This window comes from Canis lupus, chromosome 17, assembly GCF_048164855.1.
Source record: "Canis lupus baileyi chromosome 17, mCanLup2.hap1, whole genome shotgun sequence".
Lineage (NCBI taxonomy): Eukaryota > Metazoa > Chordata > Mammalia > Carnivora > Canidae > Canis > Canis lupus.
Window position 1 is genome coordinate 5481059 of NC_132854.1, and position 20421 is coordinate 5501479.

Here is a 20421-nt window from a genome sequence, read left to right on the forward strand (position 1 = left end):
TAATCTCCTAAAAGCTTTTTCTCATGTATGAGTACCAAAATACCAAAGTCAACATCATTTTCCTTTCGTTTCCATAGCCCTTCATGGAAAATATTTCTCAACCTGGGAGCAACTCAGATTTGCACTCTGGAAAAATAAGAGCAACATCAACCTCAAGTATTGTAGAGAAAAAAATCAGAAGTTATATCTTCCAGTAGTAGATTCTGGGCTCAATTACTAGCTTCTGTGCCAAAAGAAAAGTAACAGTGTGTTTTCTCTACCTAGAAAGGTGGAAGTACAAGGAGACTCTCATCTTTGCCGTGTTAGACAATTAAACGGATTATATTGCAGTAAAATGTACTAACAAAATCTCACTAATGATGGCCACCATTTGGTTTTCTAATAATAACTCACTCCCTTTTCGATGAATAAGAAGCACAGGGGTGCCTGCCAAAGTGCCCTGTAATCAATTTCTGACTACTAGAAAGGTCCTTTTGCATGAGAGGAGAGATAAAAACATGAGCTTTGAAGCAGAATTTTGATACATTTAAAAAATCATAGATCTGATGCTGGTTAACTCCTGAAATGCCAACCAATGTTATTAGAAGTTCTGCATAAAGAGGAAACAAGGTCCTCTATTCAATCATCATTTGATATCCACATGGGCAACACCTTTGTAACGTGGGTTGTCATCCATCAGCTCGCCTGTGATCAAGGAGCCCCAGTTCAACATTGAGTTCCTGAAGTCTAATATTTACCAAATGTGCAGCCTTGATCCCATGCAATCCTCTTTACAAGTCAGAAAATGGAGACCCCTAGCTTCCTCGAAGCCCCCCAGTGACTTGTGATTATAACTGGTACACAGCTCCAAGTCTACACAATTGCCATTGTGATTCTCATTCCACAAAAGCGTATCCCGTTCCAAACCTCTTTCAGCAAAGTTAAATCAGTTTGCTGATCTAACACAGTGGCACTTGCCTTAATTTGGGGGTAACTATTTTAAAAGGGCATTTAAGGAATATAATTAGATCCCATAATTAACTAACCATGAGCATCCCAAACTTACAGCATTATTATTGAGGATACAAAATTACTTAAAATTTTATTTACACTTTCAGAAATTATGGAAACTTTAGTGCAGTCACAAGCTATACCTGTTTTTCCATTAGAATGGTAATTTGCTTAATTAAAAAGAAACAAACTAAATAGGCTATGAATTTACTTTTCATGGTTCAATGTAGGGTTTCCAAATTTAACAAAATTATCCATGGGATATACTTACACTAAAGAGTCATTAGCTGTTTCTCTTATAGTCAAATTTAACAGGGTATTCCATATTCTATCTGGCAACCCCGAACAGCGTCACAAAACAAAATTCATCATAAACATGAATAGCATTTATGTGATTCTTTTCTGGAATGGCAAAAGGAAAACACTTTCCTTTAAGACAGCGGTACTGTTTTTAAAACATGATACAAAACTCTTTCTAAGCTGAATTCAGAAGTAACAGTTAAGAGCAGTGATTCCCAAATGTGGTCCCAGGGTCCACACATTAGTGTCACCTAGGCACTGCTAGACGTGCAAACTCAAGTCTCACCCATACCTAAAGAATCAGAGATTTTAGGGAGTGGGGCCCAGCAATTCTGATATGTGTCCAAGTTTGACATCCACTGACTAGCAAACTGTTTTCCTTGCATTAACATCTCAAACCAACCAGAAGACACTTACAAACTTAAAAAACTAAGTTTGGGTTGTTGTGGTTGTTTTCTGGTTTTTGTTTTTTTATTATAGATGCAGAGAACTTGAATCTTGCCTTTTACAAGGAGGATATGGCTCTGGGGAGAGAGGAGAGGCAAAGAGAGAGTAAGGTTTGACAACTTGTTTTGTACAGCTTTTCATCCAAGGGCTCCCTGAGATAGTTTCCTAAGCAGCAAGATTATTTATTGACTACGACTTAAAGTCATTTAATCAAATGAGCTCCATTGTAAGGTCAGCTTTGCAGATAGCAGGGCCACCTTATCTAAACAATGCTTTATAATGGTTCTTAAGTAATAGCAGGTAATGAACATTCTGAAGCTGCCGGGTAAAATGCTAGATATAAGGCTTTTGCTTTTCACACCGTAGTCTGGATCCAAGATGTAAATAAGGAAATGAAACAAAGAACGTCTAAAGCATTGGATGATCTGTGAACCACAGTCCTAGGCTTAAGCACATTCTCACTTTGGTAGAGATTGGTTGGGTAATATATTATCTTAATTACGTTAACAGTGAATTAAATATCCATGGGCTCAAAGTACATATTTCATGTATCCTAATGATATTAAATTAGAATTGTATCACGTGATGACAAAGAGCTATCACTTAGCTGGGATCAACGATCTTTTATATCTGTTTGTTTACCTTAGATTTTGGCATGGTCTAAGGTTTTTGATTAAGCAAGTGTATGTTTTGTTTGGTTTTTAGATAAAGGAATAAACATAAATTAGCTTTGATGTTATGAACCTCTTCGTCACATTCTTTTTTGAGTTTTCTCTCTTAGGTTCTAAGTGTAGGAAATAACTACTGTTTATATATGATGTAATGTCACCCTTTCCAATATAACAATATATCTTCCTTCAAAGATGTCTGATTAAATGTTTCATTAAATATTTATAATGTTAAAGTCATAATATGTATAAAGACAAATGCAGATGTGTATAACTATATTTATAATAGGTGCATAAATACATATATTACACAGCTATCACATCTGTCAACTTTTGCACAAGATTATAATCATCTATATGATGTTGTGGCTTCCTATACTAAGTATATACCATGGCTACATAGAACTTCTCAGTAAATATATGGGCTGCCAACCCAGAAAGTCTCAAGAAAAAGGGATAAGGACTATGATGTCAGACAAAGTGCCTTACCTGATCCTCATTATAACTAGAGGATGAGCAACTCACTCACATGAAGACTTTTCCTCAAGCTTAAGATGGCAGAAAATTACCCATCACAATTGCAGTGAATAGCCAATTTCTAATCTGAACTCTTGAACTAAAACTTGAAGGGTAGGACATTCATCCTTGAATAATGGGTCCATGCAAGAATTAGAAAATGATCAGTTCTCCCAGGATTTATTAATTTCTCTAGGACGAAACTGGTCCTAACCAAAATTATGCAAATCTTCACTGGCCTGGTATCCTCAAGAGTGTGGCATACAATGAAATTTGGTTAGTGGCACAAATGACGAGACGATGACAGTCAATCACAGAAGCCTAGAGTGAGCCAACCAGGTGCTCATGCATTTGCAGCAAGAAGTGTTTGAGTTAATCTTATTGTGAAATTTGACAAATTAAAAAAAAAAAAGGTATAGTTGTGTGTAACAATTTACTGTGTGTAAACCTGTTAACTGAAAGAAAGAAAGAAAGAAAGAAAGAAAGAAAGAAAGAAAGAAAGAAAAAGAAAGAAAACAAAATATTCCCCTTCAGTTATACACTGACTTTAGCTGAAAGTAATGTGAACAGTAATAAACTGCATCTGTTTGAAAATACAATTCCCTAATTCTATCATTCCCCGAGGCAGAAACAGCTATGACAAATAATTATCTTTGTGCCACTCAAGCATGAAGAGCCCAACATTGTTTTGAAAACTTACTCCAGCTAACTTCAAGGAGAGTCCTCTAAATTCCCTTGATTATGAATATGTTTCTCTTCTAAAGCAGAGGAGAGAGTATTCTAGAATGTTCAAGTCACATTTGTTTCCTACAACTCATTTCTTTGTGAAAAGAATTTCATCCATATGGCAAATCACAAATTCATTAATATTTTTATGGCCCAACAAGTCAAGACATGCTTTTATAGGTAACGTCAAGGCAAAGATTTTTTTGTGTTTTATCAAACACTAATATTTGCAAAAAATTATTAGACCTAAAAGTTCTTCCACTGAACAAATAAAACTACAGCAAAACTAGAGAAAAAAAATCATTAAAAAAGGAACAATTCCAGTACTAGTCCTAATGTTTGATTTGGGTGTAAAAGGTACTTCAGTTGAAATGTTCCGATGATGTAAATGGCCTTCTTGCTAAACCAAAGTGAAAGGAATACAGTGCATTTCTTTAATGATACAGGGTTTCTACAGATTCTCTCATAGCCCAATTTCTGTAACTAGTGTTCACAGATTCCTGAGGCACTTTGATTTAAAATGCTCACATGACTAAATTCTTCTATTTTACATGGCTAAATACATTCTGGATAGTGAGTCATTTTATTTTTGTTCAGAGAAAATAGTTTGACTATGAAGGCTGAGCAGAAAATTTAATCTTGAGTTGTAAAATGTGGCATGAAATGCTATGAAATTAAGATGTAAAATGCTGCCAAAGGAGGCTTTCAAAGAAATAAAAAGTAAAAATGTTTCACTGGACATTTCTTTTTTTTTTTCCACTGGACATTTCTTAACTGGACTACTGAATTGTAGTGTGTTGCATATGAGAGATGTGTGCCCAGGAGAGACAGCGAAGTTTGAGACAGGCTGGAGGTGGGGGTGGGGGGGGAGTGGGGGGGTGGGATGGACAGTGGGCCTGAGCATTTTCAGATGCTCAGTTCTCTGGACCAAACCAAGTTCACATTTCTGAGAACTCAAGTTCCATTCAGTGCACCCAACGTGCTTCTTAAACAGTCACTCCCAACAAACCAAGGTCTGGGCATGGCAAGGATTACAAAGAAGAGGAAAACACTCTTGGATTTTGCAGCCTCTGAAGGGTCATATGTGGGTAGACAAAGAGGAGAGAGAGAAACAAGATATAGTTACTTTAGGTCTTAGTATGGTTGGTGATAAAAAGCCATTGCGAGGAATTTGTATTTGTTTCCTTTGCTGGTCACAGAAGAGGGCCAGGAGGTATCTCACTGGAGTGGAGACATGGTGAGAGTTAGTTTGTCAACCACGGGGAGGAGCTAGAGGAAAAACAGGATGTGGGAGACAGTGGAGTGAATTAGGAAAAAGATCAGTGACGTCTGATTCATCCATAAGTACCAAGCCCCAAACTCCTCCAACTTTCTCTCCTTGCTGTAAGGAGCTTAAAGAATGACAATTTGGGCATCTGGTCAATAGCCAACTGCCGTTTATCTAAACAGGGAGATACCTTTACAAATTATAAGTAGAATTTTAACAAGAACTCATTTTTCACAGGGGAAAGCTACAGATCAAGTGATGAAGTAAAACGGATTCCCCCCGCACCACTGTACTGCCACCTGAAGTATTGTTAGGAGCCTGTATAGTCAAAGCCATGCTTCTTAAGAGTAAGAATCCCCTGAAGATGCTGTAAAAAGGTGCTCCACCTGGGGCCAGGATGAGACTGCATCTAACCCAGGTATTGACGATACTGATGGTCCACCAACCACATCTTGAGTACCGAACAAAGTATTAAAATGCCTCATTTTTGCATCATGTATGAAGGGAAAGTGGTTGAAAGGTGGGCAGACATAGATCCACTATATAATAGTAGGATCATCATTAAAAACAGTAATGATAATAATAGTGCCTCACATTTATTTAGGGTGTTATAGTATACAAAGTTCTTTTATCACATTAGCTCATGTGCCACTATCCAAATGACCTATATATTCAACTACTATCATCTAACGTGTGTATAAAATTGAGATAATTTGTATATTCATTTTCCTTAAAAATTTTTATTTATTTATTTTTTAAAGATTTTATTTATCTATTCATGAGAGATACAGAAAGAGAGGCAGAGACATAGGCAGAGGGAGAGGCAGACTCCCCACAGGGAGCCCAATCCTGGACTTGATCCCAGGACGCTGGGATCAAAGTGCTGAGCCAAAGGCAAATGCTCAACCGCTGAGCCACCCAGGCGTCCCAATGATGACGAACACTTTAAAGAGATGACTAGCAATAGTGAAAATTTTTAGGACCTTCTGCATTATACAGAAAGTAAATAGCACTGCATCCCCAGTTTCCATGTCACCTTAAAATCAGAATTCCAACAAAAAGATGTGAACTCAAAGCCTTTTGCCTATGTATATCCACCAAATTATGTGGATTTTTCCATGGGCGTATTTCATAGCGAGGAAAAGTAGGTTGCAAGAATAGAAATTGCCATTTAAGAATTTTTCCCCCTCAGAGCATTTACATCAGTTATTTCCATACAGATTTTTCTAAGAGTCACATCCAGATAACAAAGTACTGCAGAAGAGAATTGGGAGTTTCCTTTATAATTGTACACCAGATTCATCTTCTGTAAGATGGATCAAGAAATACATAGTAAGAGTCCAACTGACCAACAAGAGAATTCAACATGCATTGCATTATTTAAAATTTTTTTTGAAAAAGTCAAGTCTATCTAAGGAATGAGGAAGCATAAATAAAGGCCAACGGTCCAAATCCTTTTTCCCAAAAGAAAGCATGATAAATCCCTATCTTTAGCTACTGCCACTTACTCCATGAAATTTGGGCAGCACGGGGTACGCAGAATGGAGGGCCAGCCATGCAGACTTTGCAAGGCCAGAATGCTTCTCTGGTGCCTGGGGCTTGCTTATAGCTGTGCTGGGATCCTGGTGATGAGGCTTCTCAGCTATTCCAAGTTTCACCTGCTTCCTCTCTTCTCTGACCATAGTAAATGGGATTCCCAGAGCATAGATACTCACCTTTGATTAATTAAAAGACCATAAATGTACGTATGATATCCTCCTTTCTCTGATTGGGCCAATTCTAACTCTACTATAAAGATTCAACGGAAAATAGAAAAATGGAGCAGAAGCAGGCTCAGCAAAAAAATGGAAGGCGCAAGAACCAGTTAAGTGGATCTGTCTCCCTGTCACAAATGTGTCAACGTAGAGGTCTCACTGCACCAAGTTCATGAACTAGTGGAAGAACCCTTTCGATTTCTCTTGATTTCCTAAGCTCTTCCATTCTCAGGTATCCACCCAACTACGGTTGGGTCAACCTTCTATCGATGTGGCCATGTTCTGAAATTGAAATGCATTAAAAAAAAAAAAAAACTCTTGGGTCAAAATATAGAAGATGCTGTGATATCATTTTGAACTTATGTAAATATGATAGAGAACACTGGAATTTCTTGGGTTTTTGTAAAATGTGTCCTAGGCAAGTAGATAAACTGTTACCTGCCTGGCTTGTAATTGAAGAGATTGCTGATGCCATGCACTTGTCTGGGGTCATAGCACCATGCCTTCCTGGTGTTCCAAAGAATAGCAAAAAAAAAAAAAAAAAAAAAAACAGTTTAAATATTATATGACTTTTTTTTTTAATGTGAAGAAGGGACCTTGAAAATCACTAAGTTGTTAAAAATGTGGATACGTCAGCATGCCGGGGAACATGGGAAGAGCTCACAATTGAGATCCCATGGGTCTTCCTTTTGCCTCTTCCCCAGACCTGCAGGTGACTGCTGGCAGAGCATCGTTTTCTCATTTCTGCTGGAAAATACACCCCTCCGGCCCTGTGACCTGCAGGCAGCAGACCGGACATAAAGGTCCTCCAGCTCACTCCTGATGCTTGTAAACTGTGAAAAAGAAAGGGACCCAAAATGTATGAATGAATAGTCTACCTCCACTATCAGTGAATGGCAAACAGGCTACCGTGAACAATAACAAAACACTCAAAAGAATCAATGCAGGCCAAGATGGTAAGGATTTTGCATGTTTTGTAAATATATCGACCCGTGCGCTGTATTCTTTCATTTTTCCAGTTCTTAGGGTTTAGCTTCCCCATTTCTTATATGTATATGCAAACTGTAGTTAAATATTCAAGTCAGGACATGCTCCCCCCACCCCACCCCAGAAAAAGATTACGAATTAACTGAGGTGAGGACAGCCTGGGTGGCTCAGCAGTTTAGCACCACCTTCAGTCCAGGGCGTGATCCTGGAGACCCAGAATCGAGTCCCACATCAGGCTCCCTGCATGGAGCCTGCTTCTCCCTCTGCCTGTGTCTCTGCCTCTGTGTGGTGTGTGTGTGTGTGTGTGTGTGTGTGTGTGTGTCATGAATAAATATTAAAAAATAAAAAAAGAGAATTAACTGAGGTGGTAATTTATCCAGAACAGACAAATGAAAATCTTCAATAAGGAGTACACAGGGGAATGGATACTAGGCAGGACATGAATAATTCTGTTCCAAAAAAAGTTATCTGGAAGCCAAAACACATTTTCCATAGGATCGTTTTACTCATGATGGAACCCTAGAAGTCTACTCAGTTAACAATCGAACTGGATTAGAGCCCTCTGCATACTAGCCCATCTAACCAGCATCTGAGGGAATGAGCTCAGATTTCTGATCTGGTGCTGCGGGGGCAGGAGCTTGCAGGGTGGTCCCCAGGCTGAGCACCCCCAGGGAGCCAAGGAGGCTGGGGGTAGCGGGGCACTCAGGGCCAGGCTGGGAACAGTCTTGGGGGGTGGGGTGCATCTGAGCAGCTAGCATAGCTCAGCTTTACCCTCCCAGAGTTTAGCCTCCTCGCTCCCCCTCCTCTCCCACCCTGTCATCCCTCCTAATAGCCAATCCCAGAGACACTGTCCTGTGCCATCTGTACCCTTAGTATCTCAGCTCTCTAAACACCTGACCCTCTCCCCTAAGCTCAAAACTCCACTGAATCGCTCAGGACCACTCCCTTGGTGGATTCCACTGTCTCTGTTCAAGCCCCACTGCTTCAGTCTTCCTTCTGGGAGTAGGGTCCTGGCCACCTCCACAGAGTCCCCTAACGCTGCTGCTCATCTCAGCAAGTGCCTGCCAGGGTCCTTCATTGTTCTTCTCCTCACATTTGCCCATTAAATGTTGGGTTTCCTAAACTCTCTGTCCTCTTTCTGCCTCTCTTCCCTCACCATGGCACCCATCCTGGGGCCTGGCCTCCTACTGCTGGATAGCACCCACCCCAGGGGCCTGCCCTTCCTGCACACTAGCACCCACCCTGGGGCCCCTCCTCTTCCTGCACCTTGGCACCTACCCTGAGGCCCCACCCCTTCCTGTATCCTGGCACCCACCCTGGGGCCCTGCCCTTTCCTTGTAACAGTGATTGTAAAATGGAAAGCAACAACAAAATACTATTCAATAAATAGTAGTTGTTACGGACATTAGTTTTTAAATTAGTAAGTTGCTATTTCCTAAATTTTGTAGTTTTAAACATCTCTTCCATGTGTTATTAAAAACAAACAAACAGGTTCCCATATTGAATAGACTGAACCTTCTAAAGATCCTAACTTGGAGAAAAAACCAGACATACCAAATCTAGCTTTGTCGCCCAGGCCTGAAAAGTATTCTATGAAGGGTTTCCCTATTGTCCTTCACCCCTAAATTAAGATTCCAAGAGCTTCCCCTAGAGCTCCTCAATTTCTTTGTCCTCAACCATCCCAGCTGCTCCTTCTCATGTTGGTATAGATACTTCTGTAAAACTACAATTAGTTATGCTATATTGACATAAACATTAATTGTGTTGATAGAAATTCTGTTCTTGCATACTCAGTCTCTCTCTCAGTGAGTGATGCACTGGATCCTCAAGAGCAAGAAGGATATTTTCTGATGCCATGAAACTTCTCATACTCATACTACAGACCATGGTATGGGAAGGCTTATTGCTGCCTGCATAGCTGGTTTAAGGGACAAAGCCAGGTCCCCAAGGCTGTTGCAGGACTCCAGCCAGGCATGAGTTGATGTACGGCTCTTGCAAAAAGAAGAGACTCCTGGATTACACTCTAGACCAACACAGCTTCATGCTTTACTCATACTGATATATCTGGACATTTTCAACTTTTGCCTTTGACTTCACAGGATTATTCACACACCCCCAAAAAAGCTCTATTTAAAACATGCTATCCTTTCCTTGTTTCTGAGACCGTGTTAAGTACAAAGATGCATGCAATGTACAAAACAAAATTAATTAATATAGATAACGAAAATCTAAATGTGACATAAAAGATTGAAAAGTGCAATGGAATCTGGAATGAAGTCAGACTGCAAAATGCTTGCCATAAATTTCCCGCACCTCACTGGAACCGGACCACAAACCCAGACCAAAGTGTTCTAGAATGAGCAGATGCAGGAGTTACCGTGCTCTGAATTTATGAACAAAGCAGTTCCTCGAAAGGACCACAACTCTTTCTAATATTAGAAACAGAAGAAATTTCTCCTGTGGATTTCATGTGATGTACATAATTCCATGAGTAAAAATGATTTTAAGGACAGCATCCTTCCAAAACTGCTTTTCATTAACTCATTTTAGAAACACACTCACATTGTACAATAAAGGCGATGGTCTAAAACAAAAACAGCATCCACATTTATAGTGTCCTGCTTTCCTGGAATACAGTGATCAGTCATGCTCCTCTTTGACAATGCACATCACACCTTGTGATATATGAATGAGAGACATGTTACTTGCAGAAATAAATACAATCGAAGCATAGTTTCCACATGCTACATCCTTGCATTCTCGTTTTTTGATATAATGAGAAAAGGAAAGCAAAGATGTAGCATGTGGAAACTAAACTACAACTGCATTTATTTCTGCAACTAAGGTGTCTTTGATTCATATATCAAAAAAGTAATTTTTATAGCACTTCATCTTAATTTCAGTTTTCCTTAAAAACATTTTATCCGTCTATGGATTTGATTTTGGAAACAACTTCCTCTGGAAAAGATGGCATCGATTTTTTTTCCCTTTAACATACAAAAATATTTATAAAAGATCCTATCAAGATGACCTCCTGCTTGCCTTACTGGATTCATGGCAGTACAATAATGAAGGAATTCAAGGAGCAGATTCTAAATTAATCGGCAATTTGAACTTTGAATGATCATTGCTTTGTGCCTGTTTGGGAAACATGATTGCTGGATTTAGAGTCGGATAAAGACAAACCACTCTGCCCTGACAAATCATTCTTCTGAGAAAATTGAACTGTTCTTTTTCCAACGGGGTAATGATACCTAATCCATCGAGATGTAAAAACTCTATAAAAAGGCCTCTTTACAGAGCACTCGGTCAGCTGGTTAAAGAAAGTGAGCGGTGTTCTTAATGGAAGATAAACGGTTGCCCTATAGGGTTTTATCTGTCATACTAATCTCAAAAAGCGTCTCATATAAAACTAGAGTTAAAAAGACTGTCAAGGCGAGCTATACTACTCCGTAAACGAATATCTGGAGCTTAGCTCCCCAGCCCTGTGCATGTGAAATGTTTAAAATAGGTGGAAGAAAGCTTTTCCCTCCACATTAGTCTAGGCATACTCAGTGAACCCGATGTGAGATAATCCAAAACAATTCAGGTTCAACAAAGGTTGGGAAAATATTGTAGTAGACATAAAGCTTTGATGGAGAACTTCTTTGATCTGAAGATTATAAAATACACCGTTTCTAATCTGACAAATTTTGAGCTGCAAAGCACAGTATCTAAACATTCCTCTTTTGTCATAACAGTTTAATCCCTTAAGAATGTGATTTAAACCACTGGGGAGCAAAGGTTACCATGAGATTTGTATGAAAGAGGAAAACTGCCTCAGACACCTTGATAGAAGTATGCGAGGGTCATTAAATTATAGAACAATTGTCTCTGCCAGGTCACCTTCAGTTCAAGACATGCCCAGAGTCCCTTTTTTCCCCTTGCAATTAGGTAAAAGATGAAACAAGTCTCTTCTCTCTTTCTCTCTCTCTCTCTCTCTCTCTCTGTGGTTTTACCTTAATGTCTACCTTTCCATTTCCTCTTTTTTTTTTTTTTAATTGAAGTTGAATTTCCTTGGTGACACAAACCAATGTCTGTACGTTCCCCAATAGCCACAATGAAATTATTTGTAAAAAAGGCTACCAAGTCACCATCACATGCTATCCACGCATATGGTTATGCATGGTTTTATCAAAAATGCATATAGAGTATTGTAACCAGTGATACCAAGTGTTAAGCACAAGAATGACCATCCATTGTAACAAAATGAATACAGTTGTTTTTCACGTGGGGCCAAATGAAGTTCAAAATACCCATGGTGACCAAATGCACTTCCTCGTTCCCTCTGATGAAAGGGAGTTTATGCCTCTGAACATGAAGACAAAAGCATATTAACCACAGTTATCTTAACTTTCTCCAACTACTAACATAGAGCTGGGGTCAAAGTATACTAGATATAGGACTGTCTGTCCACTGATCATTAGGAACCTCAGTATAACTGATGCTTCCCTATGTGTTAAGTGTCCCTCTTTGGGATTCAATTTAAAACAGATTATCAATGATGTGCTCGCGTGGGTGGCAGAGGCATTATAGAAATGATGTTCAGTATTTAAATTAAAGATGAATATCGCACCTCTACTCCACCTCTCACTTTTTGCTGTGAGAAAGGGGAAAGAAGGCTGGCTAGAGCAGAGAGATTTAGAGCTTCATTCAGTAAATACTGCTTCCCAGCCCCCACAACTCCAGATGGTTTGGAAAGCCTAGAAAACATGCATTCTATTTCTCCCAGAAGTGCAGAGTTAGGAGGAATCTTGTAAAATCCTCTGCTCCAAGAAGCCAGATTTATGTATGTAAATGTCTAGATGCTTCAGGAAACAGATATTCTTTTCTTAAATATTTTATAAGCAAATTAACCCGCACACCGAGCTTGCCAGATGACTAATTTGACATCTATTTCTCAGGAATAGGTACCAGAAGACACAGAGACATAAAACTAAGTCTGAAACCCCTGGGGCTTTTGGTTCTTGTCACTGCAGAGATTGAAAACCACCTTGAAATGACATGTCAGTGCAACAGCTTCCCTGAAGGTCTAAGCCCGTCATCAGGGTGATGAAGAGAGGTTAATGGAAATCTAAGCAGAGTTCTGGACTAAATCCCATCCCTGCAGCGAATGAGGACACAGAGTTGATTTGGGGGAAAGTGTCTGAGAGCATCCTAACACAAGTTAGAAAGAACCTGCACCTTCTAGGAGATAAGATCAGAGTCACCTGGCCCAACCCTGGCAGAGCTCATGGCCAGCACTGTGCAGCCATGCACTCACGTAGCATTCACTAAATGCCCTGAGCCTCCTGTAGAAACATGGTGTCTGCCCACAGGGAGCTTACAGTCCCTTTCCCTGGCACCTAAGTATTGGTTCTAGGTCTGATGGGCTGAGTCAACTCTTGCCAAGGGCCTGGACTTCTCTATAAGCCATATGGATTTACAATTCTATTAAAATCTTGGTAAGAGGAACAAGTGCTATTCATTCACTTCTTGCATCATTGGGGAAGGGGCATAAAATTAGCACGTCACTCTGTGAACACAATGCTGTGTTTATATGAGAAAAAATTAGAAATCGCACTTAACGATACTTTCCTATGGAAGCTTGACAGTGTTCCTTCACCAGAAAAAGTAGGCTCCCATCAACAAGAGTTTTTTTACCTTTGTCTTGTTAGATGTGTCATCTTAACTCCCTTCTACTTAAAAAAGGAAAAAAAAACAACATTTTAAAAGCATCGAGTTTTTCAAATCCACAGAACTAACAGCTTAATATGTCAGAGGACTCAGCTGAACTATTTATCAGGTGACCAGCTATTATTTGTAAGAACTCGTGGAGGACACTTGTGAAGCAATAGAGGACATGTAAGGGCAAATGTAGTGTCTATATTTAAAAATGGGATGAACAATGACCCTGGAACTATACGCGTCAGCTTATTTTCCTTACCTGGAAAAACCAGAACAAATCATCCAAAAATCAATTTGCAAGCTCCGAGGAGAGCACAGAGTGCTAGATAATAATTCACAGGCCATCGTGAAGCAAAAGGTTGTCAAAGTTTTATAATTTCTTCCTATGATACTGATAGCCTGGTAAATTAGAGGACAGAAATGGCCTCGTATTTCTTCCTTAATAAAGTTTATTGTCTTTTATTCCCATATAATCTGAGTAAATATGAACTAGGGCTGGAGGTCATGATAAAGTTACACGGTCACAGACATAATCATGGCATTTCACTGAAATATTAATCAATGAATAATTCCATTTCAACTTTATAGCTTAATAAAGTGGGATTTTGTAAGAGGTCCAGTTGGGACCTAGTCCTATTTAATATTGTCAATTTGACCCACATACAAAATAGACTGTACACCTGTTACGTGAACCAATGATAGTCTAAAAGGTGTAATTATCACCTCTAGGGAAAGAATTAGAATTCAAAATAACACTGAAATAATAAACAGTGGGATGTAGCAGCAAAGGGAAAGATATAGGATATTTTTCTTCTTGAACAACAAGAAATCTATGAAGAAAGGATCATCAAGGAATTTTCAAGTATAAATTAGAAGGGGAAAAAAAGGACCTAGGGTTTCAACTGAATAACTGTTCAATAAAAAAGAAATCAGTTTAAAAATGGAAATTTGGAAATAAAAAGGCATTTTTAAATGATCAAATTCAAAAAAATAAATAAAATGATCAGATTCATTATTTTACAGTTAAATATAACTGCTTTTGAAAGGAGGATTCCAACAAAATTAATGTAGAGTTGAGTGGACTAGCATATGATTTGCCTGAAACGTAGCGGGTGGGATGCGGGTCTCACACAGCGGGGACAGCGGGCTGTTCTCCCCTCTCCCCAGAAGACACCTGGTGAGCATGCCGGGGTTGAACTGGACACCCCCTTGCTCAGAGTGTCTAAATATATGCCTCTGTGCTTTGATAGCTACTCCAAAACTTCTACCTGTCCTTGGAATTAAGAGCAAACTTTTAGAAACATCTAGAACATTTTGACAGGGTGACTGTACACCTGTTGAATCAAGTAATCTAAAAGTTGGCTTATATTTTATATACCTTTTCTTTTCATTTTCCTAGTATTTCATTTATTTTGTAGTTTACAAATACATGGTTTTGCAATGAGCTGGAAATTTGAAAACCCGGCTTCTCATGACAGATAGTTTGAGAAAAATTGATGTGGAGCACATAGAAAAGTGAAAAAAATTAACTCCATTCATTATGTTAACACCAGTTTGGTTTATTGAAGACTATTTCCAGAAAACAGATTGTAATATGCAAAAAAATATCAAAAAGATTCAGAGTTATGAATATGATTCCCAAATAAGATGTAAGACCAATCAATGGATTCTCAATCTATGGACATAAGACAATTCCTTTAAAGGTCTTTCTGTTTTGTGATATCATCTTTCTAGTTCTTCAGGGTCATTTTTAAGTGTCTTTCTCTCCTCCAGAACACTTCAGGCAAACATGTTTATTTTAGTATCAGTGGTCATGCTAGTAATGGTCTTCAAATTCTTCATTTTAATGGATTATTTCTTAAACTATCAAGCAGTCCTGGTCCTGTCATTGTTTATGTCTAGAGTCATTGCAGAATCAGTTGCTAGGTGCTAGCCATGATCAAAAGCCTGAAGTCCACACGGATTGTCTATCTGTTTCCTCTTATCTATGTTCCGATCACTCCCCACAGAGCTCAGCGAGAGTGGAGGAACTGGGACGATCCTTCACACCTTATTTCTCTAGGCTCAGGCCTGCTTGGCATCCTCTTTTATCTATGAGGGGGGGCAAGTTCCATCCACACTCACACCTTCAACATGTCACTTTATAGTAATTCATAATGGAGGGTCTTCCAAATGTAAAGATAATGAGAAAAACTATATGAAAACACCCACAGGTTAATAGCCTGATGGGCAAAAGTTCATCTCATCTTTTCCATCTACGATTTTCCTAACACTCTGTTCTTTGACACCCCCAGGGAAGAACAATGGTGAGTTCCCATACAAATCACACTGGTGTTGCTAACTGAAATATACATGTACCAACCTAAATGAACCACGTGGATGGCCATGCATTGGCCTGTAAGACCCTGTTTGTAACACTGTGTTATAGGCTCTGTCAATATGGGTCCCTTCTTCTCTGTTAGGACTAGTCTTGAATTTCTCAGTGACCGCCCAAAGAGCAATCATAGGGCCTATCTGCAGAACAGCACATTGTCCTTGTCAAGAAGCCAGGGCCTCATCAGTATTTGACTCCTGCTTAACTACTTCAGAGGGACCCATTCAGCTCTACCTTAAAGGCTCAAGCCCAGAAGACTTACCCATACTCTGCAGCCCAGCATTTGGGGATGCCACCACTGCACAGCTATGATATCCAGGCCTCCTGCTCTCACCCACCCAGATGCCTCCAGTCTGCTGCGCCCTACAAATTTCTGGAATGCCTTCCACTCTTACACCATCACCAACCATCCTCTAGCTGCATTGTATCCATCTGTCAGGGCTCACTAGCCTCACATCTTCTATGCAACCTTCCTGGTCAGGGCCAGGCCCCCTATATGTGCGCCTATAACATGATGCTTACATGGTTCTTCCTCTCCATGACCCCACAACTGACAGCTCCTTCACAGCCTAGAGCAGCCTCCCTTGTCCCTTATCTTAGTCTTCATGGTCCCTGACATGCACTGATGAGCATGCTGTCTGAGCACAACTCCTTACTTTCTGGGCCTTGACACATCCGATAGGATAGCCAACCTCTATATGGGAATCTGTGAGGAACCAGCTAGCTACTCCATGTCCTGTGTCCTTATCATCCCTCCCTGCTACCCAGAATGTAGGTGTCACTGCTCATTAGTTTTCTCCTGAGGAGTTATTTAAACTGTCATTCTGCAATTCTCTGTGCTTTCACTTTGGTGGGATCCTGTCACAGATGCTGCTCTGGAACTTCCCTACATCTTTCTCTCCCTGGCCCCGCCTGGAAATTCTGTTCCTCTTAGTCCTCTTCAGTACATCTTTTGCCTAATATTGCCTGTGTCCTCTTCCTCCATTCCATGTCCTTTCTGCTTCATTCTCCATCACCCACAGCCAGAGTCTGCACTGTCTCATCACCCAGAACTGCCTTTCTCCATCATACCCTCCATCTGACCAACCACCTCCTACTCTACCTCCCTTCCTACCCACTTTCTCTGCTAAATCTCCACACTCTCCATTCCTCCATTTCTCCTCTTGGATTGGACCCTCTCAGCTTTCCCTCCTTCTCCTCATGGTTGAGTCTCTCTGTGTGATCACCTGAACAGTGGTCTCACTGGAAGCCTTGGTTTCCTGCACCCCCATGTCTATCCACACATCCCTCTGACAAAATCCCAACCCTAGCTCATCTCCAAAGAGCCTAGAGCCAAGTGACCCAGGCTTTGAGGAACAAAACTAAGAGGTAAGATGGTCCCACCAATATTTGATGTCCACCAAGGTGTGTGAGCTGCCTGCTGAGTAGAGTACTGGGCACACAGAGCACATGACTGCTTTCCATTAGCCCTCCAGTGCCCCTTCTGGAACTCTAGTTGAATCTGAGGTGAATCCCTTTTAATGAATTCTTTCTATTTTTCTCCACTTTCCATTTTTGCAATAAAACACTTAGATTTTTTTAAAGATTCTGTTTATTTATTTATTTAGAGAGACTGAGAACTAGCTTGCCTGCATGAGCAGTGGGGAGGAACAGAGGGAGAGGGAGAGAATCCACAAGCAGACTCCTCGGTAAGCACAGACCAATGTGGGGCTCAATCCCATGACCCTGAGATTTTGACCTGAACCAAAACCAAAAGTCAGACAGTCAACTAATTGAACCACCCAGGCACTCCCAAAAGAACTCTTATTTTTGAGTGAAGTCTTATTAAGAAATCCTCAACATTAAAAATAGATGAAAGCGATAAAAGGCAGTATCCACTTCAATTGTTTGGCAGAAATAAATGTTTAATTTTCATAGCCTCAGAAACACCTTATGTCATCCAGGGTGACACAGGGCTCATTTTAAGAACTGCTATGCTATTCCTTCAGGCTGTAAGATTTATTATAAAATAAAAAAGGCAAATCGCACAGGAGTATATTTAGTATCACTCCATTTATACATACATACATAGCATAAGATCTTACCACTGGAATAGGGTGGATCCCAAAGCCAGGATGACCAGTGTCCTTACAAGAAAAGGAGAGAGACAAGAGAGAAGCATCCATGCAAAGACCCAGAGATACAGGAGAGGTCCACATAAAGACGGAGCAGAGATGGGAGTGATGTGACAACCAGCTTTACAACACCAAGGAGACGGCACCACCTGAGGCTGGGAAGAGGCAAGTGAGGATTCTACTCAAAGCCCTCAGAATGAACCAACCCCATTAACACCCCATCCAGACTTTCAGGCTCCAGAATTGCAGGAAAATGAATCCCTACTTTTCAATCTACCCAGTTGTGTGATACTTTGTCACAGCAACCCTAGAAAAAGAATACACAAGACTACCTTCTCAGTAAGGCATATCTTTCTAGCTTCACCATTTCCCACATGGCTGCCCGTCCTGCCCACATGCTGAACAGTTGTCAAACCCTATAAAGAAGACACAGTAAATGGAATTTGTATTCAGTGGCCCCTGGATTCAAATTCAAGAAGGAGTTACACTCAAGGATTTAATAATTTTATGTCTGGTTTTGAACTATGTGATGTATGATAATATAACGATTGGAACATAATAATATTCCGACAGATGGAATTAGAGTCATCATATTGCTTTATTTAAGATCCAACTGAATCAATAGTGCATTATTGATTATATTTCCCATCAACTGTCAGCAAAGAAGTGGAATTGAACCATGAATATTTGACATAAAAAAAATCATTAATTTGGAAAGAGCTTTCAAAATTACACACATAACAGGGATCTGGAGTTAATCCTCACAAAGTGCATTAGATTACTTTTGATTTTAAAATGTCCATATAATTCTTAGGCAGCATTATTTTTCCACTGTAATAAATTTCTAGAATTAGACTATATTCTATTCCAATTTATCACCGAGAATAAAATCACACACTTAAGAGGAGAAACTGTGAGGTTAACTTCGCGTGCAGTAGGGACTCCCACACAACTGACCTAGAAACATCCAAAAGTTGTTACAGTAGCTGTCTTTGAACTTAACCAAAACAGAACAAAAACTTCATAATTTCCTGTCAACAAAAATCTCAGCTGGACCTCTGGGACCTATAATTAGTTGATTTTCAGGTTTAATTTTTTTCTGTTTTGTTTGAAGCTTTTCTTTCTAGAAAAATCTCAGTCTCCTGATGAAAAGTGCTTGATGTGAAATGGTCTTTGACCTAAACAAAGGTATTCATGATGTATTTAAGGTGCTCCTTCTGTATACCAATTATTTTAGCCTCCATGGTTCTAGATAAAAAAGCAAAAAATGAATATGATGCCTTATTTTATCAAAGTTCACCAATTAATAATTCACCAATTATACAAATAGAAGAGATAAACATGTCACTAAATCTAAAAATAAATAAAAGTCAGGTCCTGCCCCAACCATGGACCTACCCCTGAGCTCTCTTTGAGGTATTCATACCAGAATTCTCCTCTTCCTCTGGACACATCAAGAACATCAGCCACACTTAATAACTGGGGGACTTTCAACCTAACCTTATGTGGACAACATGCCAGTCATGCTCATGCCCCTAATCTCCATGGAGATTTGGGTTTTGATCGCCTCCTCTGCCCCAGCCCTCCCTGAGAGCCTCCGTGGGTGTGGTGAGCCTTGGTTAAAACTGGAGATCAGACAATTATCCTGTTTTTACCTGCAAAGTGCCCCCTACCATTCGCAGGGGTTGAGAGGTGAGGGGGAAGGTAAGAAGTGCAGTGAAAAAGTGAAAGTAGGAAAGTAGGTGAGGGATGGGCTGGGAAGGGCTTTGGATGCCAGCAGAGAAGGAACAATATGATCAGATCCTTCTCTGAAAACAATTGCTCATATTCCAAATGCTCCTAACACTCATGTGGGCCATTACTTTTATATTTGAATATCACAAGTGCCAAATTTTGCAAATGACTTATTTGCCATATAAATTAAAGTGCAATCAATATTATTCCCATAATAATGGAGTTTCTCAAACTTGAGTAGTATGTATACTAAAGAGAGAGAGAGAAAACAAACTTTTAATGGTGACCCCTCATTTTCATTATTAAGTTATTATGGCAGGCTGAACATGCACCTTCCTCTCTCAAAGATATTCAGGTCCTATTTTCCAGAACCTATAAATACTACTTTATATAACAAAAAAGGGAGAAGGTAGTTTGGAGAATGATTAAAGAGAGAATTTGAAACAAGGAGGTTATCTTGGATTATCTTGGTTGCAGTCATGTGTCACCCCAATAGAAATGAGGCATGGGAAGAAGGTAGTATGAAGGCAGAGGAGAGAAAAGTTTGAAGATGCAGCCACAAGCCAAGGAATACTGGTCACCATCAAAGGCTGGAAGAGGCAAGGAACAGATTCTTCCTTGGAGTTTCTGGAAAGAGCGTAGCCCTGCTCAGACCACGATATTGGCCCAGTGTTAGTGACTTGGGGCTTCCAGTCCCCAGGACTGTGAGAGAATACATTTCTTTCATCTTAAGTCACCAAGTCTGTGGAAATTTATTGCAGCAGCCTTAGGAAAACAAATACAGCTACCAATTATTTCTAGGATAAAGTTGCTGTATAAACATCAAAGAATGGATAAA